Below are 4744 nucleotides of genomic sequence, written 5' to 3'. Positions count from 1 at the left end.
ACATTCATTTCTTTTTTATCCTATGTGTTTGTTTGCGTGTGTTTATGTTTTATCAATACATGGTTGTTTCCAATAGTTTGGCATATATTCATCTTAAGGTCTTTGGCTTGGGTATTCTAAAAAGAGAAAACTAGCATTGCTAGAGTTTAATAATTTGTTTCCACAATAAGTCAACTCGGCTTAACTTAGGGTCTAGTAGACTTCAGATATTAGTGATTTAGACAGAAAAAGAAAGAAAGTTCTAATAAAGCCCTCTTGATTTATTTGCTAATGGATCCTATTGATGCTGACTTATTTTATCATCATCTTCTTCCAACTCTTTTGTTTTAAATTTACTGATTTAGTTTGAAATTTTTGTCCAATTTTACTGATGGCTCTGTTTTGTAATTACTAGTTGCTGATAGCTCTTAATTTTTTTGTTCAAATTTACTGATGGCTTCATTTTGTAATTGCTGGTTTTTCTGGGTGAAGGTTTAGTGTTTTAGAATGTTTTATAATGTGCTAATGTTTGTACTTGCTGGCTTTATTTATAATTGCTGGGTGAAGGTTTAGTGTTTTGTGATTATTGGTTAATATTTTGGTTTGTTGATGATTATTGGTTACTGATTTGAGGTTTGTGGAAAGTTGAGTTTATGTTACTCTATTTTCGGGATTTGAGGTTGAATTTGTGATTTGTGATTTCTTAGGTCTTTTGTAATGCTACTGATTTGAGTTTGGAATTTGTGATTACTAATTTACTGATTTGAGGTTAATGGAAAGTTGAGTCTGTGTTACTTTGTTTCAGGGGTTTGAGGTTGAATTTATGATTTGTGATTTCTTGGGTCTTTTGTAATGCTGCTGATTTGAGTTTGGAATTTGTGATTACTGATTAGTGACTTGTTAAGCTGCTATTTTGTTATAGACTTATGGCACTGAGTGTTTTGAATTTTGAATTTGTGATAAGTGATTTTGTTATGCTACTGGTTTGAATTAATTTAGGGGTGATTATTTGTTATGCTACTGGTTTGAATTAATTTAGGGATAATTTATGATGTTAGCACTTTGCACTGGTACTATATATTATGTATATATCAAGATCATGGGACACTAATGGGAATTATTTTGCCTATTTTAGATGCGAACCCATGTTAATAAAAAAAAGTTAACTTAATAAGTGCAAAAAAGTACATTAATATAAGAGCTTAAAGTTAAGCATTATTTGATTTTCCCTTTTTGAACTTGATTATTTTCTTTTTTTCCTTTTTTGTGGGTTTACTAATTTTTTATAGTACATTGCTGTGATTCAAAATATAAGAGCTTAAAATTGGGCATTATTTGGTTTGATCTGATGAGAATATGAGATCATCATTATATCAATGGTGTAGAACCTGACCTTGCTGAAAATGAAGGTATTATTCTCTTTTCTCTCTCTTTTTTTCACTTTAATCATTTCAAAGGTTAGGGTGTGTACCACAAAGAAGAGAAGAAAAATTAAAGTCTTCATGTAGTTTATTTTTTCATTTTTCTGTTGGGATAATCTAATTACAATCATGCAATTGGGTTCTAAGTTCTTGTATCTTGATGGAGATAACTATGGACATAAAAATCATGCAATTGGGTTCTAAGTACTATCAAAATTAGTAGTTAAATTAATAGTGGCTGATTGCTGTTGATGTTAACTTTATTGTTGATTTATTGGCCTTAAGTGAATCTACAATAGAATCTAGTTTACTAGCAGTAGGTTGCTAGTTCTTATTATACTTAGTATGTCCTTTTTATGTGGCTCAAAACCTTAGCAAATGCTTCTTGTTATTTAGTGGTTGAAATTTTCATGTTGGTTGACTTATTAAACTTGTGCTCCATATTCATTACTCAACTGTACTGCATGCATCATCAAAAACACTTTTGTTCTATTCTAACGTGTTTATTTCTTTTGCTAGCAGGAGGACATGATGTGAAGAAAGTATGTTATATACAAATATAAGATGAGATGGGTCTTATAATGATTTTGGTTATCTAAATATATTATTTTGATGTGTTCTTTACTTTTTGATAAGAGACTTTATCCGATATTACATGTAATGGATAAATTATGCCCTATTTTGATTAGTGTTGTAATGGATATCTGGTTTTTAATGACACTTTTATGATTTACATTTATTGAATCTCTCATTCTTAGATTTATTTTGTGATTATCATCATTTTGGGATGTGATTATGCTTTAAAAAAATCTCACAAAATAAAACAGGCTATACTGTGACCATAGATAAGCTATGGCCACGGTGAAAATCGTGACCATAGATAAGGCTATGGTCACAGTTTTAAGGTGGGGTGACCATAGAGTCTATGGTCATGGCAAAAAACCATGACCATAGATAAGCCTATGGTCACAGTTTAAGGAGGGGTGACCATAGGGGCTATGGTAGCTAAGGCTATGGTCACGGTTTTATGTGGGGTGACCATAGAGGCTTTGGTCACAGCCAAAACTGTGACCATAGATAAGATTATGGTCATGGTTTAAGGAGGGGTGACCATAGGGGCTATGGTGATAGAGGAAAATCGTCGGTAAAGATTTTCACAAAAATAATCACGTTACAAGTACAGTTCTAAACCGACAATTAAACCTCAATAAAATTTAATTTGTTTGTCACTTAAACAAACCCAATAAAATTAACTGAAGTATTAAACTTTGTCGTCTCTCAAGGAATTGCATGGAAGTGTTTTTACTATTGGTTATGGAAAAGTATCTTTTTGGATTTTTAAAATAAGGAACAAGGAAATAAAATGGCAAGAAATTAAATTAATAACTAAGAAAACTCTTAACTAGGATTGAGAATTAGAAGTCATGTCCTTGTTATCATCATCAATTGTGATGGTAATTGTATTTTGCTTTCACATAGTTAACCTCTACAATGAAGTTAAGTCAAGTGAGCAAAATCAACTTAGGTTCACAAGTCCTAATCAAAGACTAGATTTAGTGAAGCCTAAGCCAATCAGCTATTTTCAATCATCCTTCAAAAGAGAATTTGATAACTCTATGGGTGTGTGTGGTTGGTGGAATTATAGAACATTCCCAGGAATTTTAAGATGGGAATGTGAAATTCCTATGTGTTGCTCAAAGTTAAAAAAGAAACATTCCAAAGTAACTCTTATTCCTTGGAATTGAATTACCACTAATTCAAGTCCCATCTCACCCCTGGTTATCTTTCATTCCAATGGGAATGGAATGTAAAATAATGAAACAAAAAGACTAAATTACCCCTATTATTTAATACTAGGTTTCACCTTCTTCTTCATTTCTCTCTGAAGAACAAAACCCTAGCAGAGCGGTTTCTTCCCCAAATCAATGAGTTTCACCAACGCCACCGCCACCGGCACCGTCGTTACTCTAAACAGAAGATTCGTCTCCTTCTCTTCTCCGATTCATGTTCATACTACTTTTATCTGTGAATTTTCTTCGAATCTCATATTAAGGTTTAAGTTTTTTCCCAAATCAGTGGAGGCTTCACCAACGCCACCGCATCGGAGCTACGCCGGCGCCACTGTTACCCTAAACGGAAGACTGGTTTCCTTTTCTTCTTCGAGTTCATGTTCGCATTGCTTCTCTCTGTGAATTCTTTTTGAATCTCTCATTAAGGTTTGGGTTCTTTTTATGCTTTCTATGTCATATTACCCTAATTTCCTGCAATAGACTGCTAATTTGATTAGTTATTTTTTATTTTGCTTATTTTTTATACGCTCTCTGTGATTATGTTGCATGCAAACAACATGTTTGATGATTTGCCTTGATAAAGAGTTTAAGCTTGTGACATATTTTTACATGCTTGATTGGCTTGAATCTTACATGCTTAATCTTGTCTTAATTTGGCTTTCCGTGCTGTGTACTTCATGAGCCATGCTATAATACACTACTAAGCTTGCAATACTATTGCTCTTCTTCTTTTTCCTGTTGTCTTCATGAATTTTACATATTAGTAACAATATAAAGTTGTTTTGGTGGCAATCTAATTTTCAGCTACTGGATCTGTGGGATCTAGTTTTCCAGTTTTAAAATGTATTTTGGTGTGCATATTCTGGTATACTTGTATGTTCTGGTGTTTTTTGTTACAGTTTCAAATGATAGTGCAAGTTTGTTTAATTATTCGATCTGTATGTTTACAGATTTTGGCATATAACAAGAAGCCCTTTAAGTTTTCCTTCGATGCGTCTTCAATTTATTTCTTCTGTTTTACTTGTTTGTTGATATATTTTAGACTATTTGAAAATTGAATTAGTCAACTTACTTAGTGGAACAAGAATCTGTTGTAATTGTATTTGTTGAGAACTGATATTTACATACTGTTATTACTAAATTTGATATGTGATCACCGGTTCTTTTCTTTCTTATTAACAGCAACTCGGGAGTGGAATGACTCTTGTATGATTCCTATGTGCAGTTAATGATTTGGTTCATGTGATTTGAATAAAGTCTTGAATTTGATTGAAATTTAGATTAATTCATAGTTGCTTTCAAATTTTAATTTCACTATTCTGAATCTGATCTTTTTTATTGAAATTATTCTATTGTACTGCATCATCATCCACTCACATCTAACTATTTGATTGAAAACCAAAAAAAAAAAATCCCAGCTCTCTCACTCTTCTTCATGTTGTTGTCTTTCTGTTGTGTTGGTTCATAGGTCTCTCTGATTAACTTACTTTTACTTAGTGAATTTCTAGTCTCTCTTTTTAAAAATAATTTAGGGTCTGAAAGTTTTTTTCCTTT

The sequence above is a fragment of the Arachis duranensis genome, chromosome 7 (assembly GCF_000817695.3).
Source record: "Arachis duranensis cultivar V14167 chromosome 7, aradu.V14167.gnm2.J7QH, whole genome shotgun sequence".
Classification (NCBI taxonomy): Eukaryota; Viridiplantae; Streptophyta; class Magnoliopsida; order Fabales; family Fabaceae; genus Arachis; species Arachis duranensis.
This window is presented reverse-complemented; position numbering follows the sequence as displayed.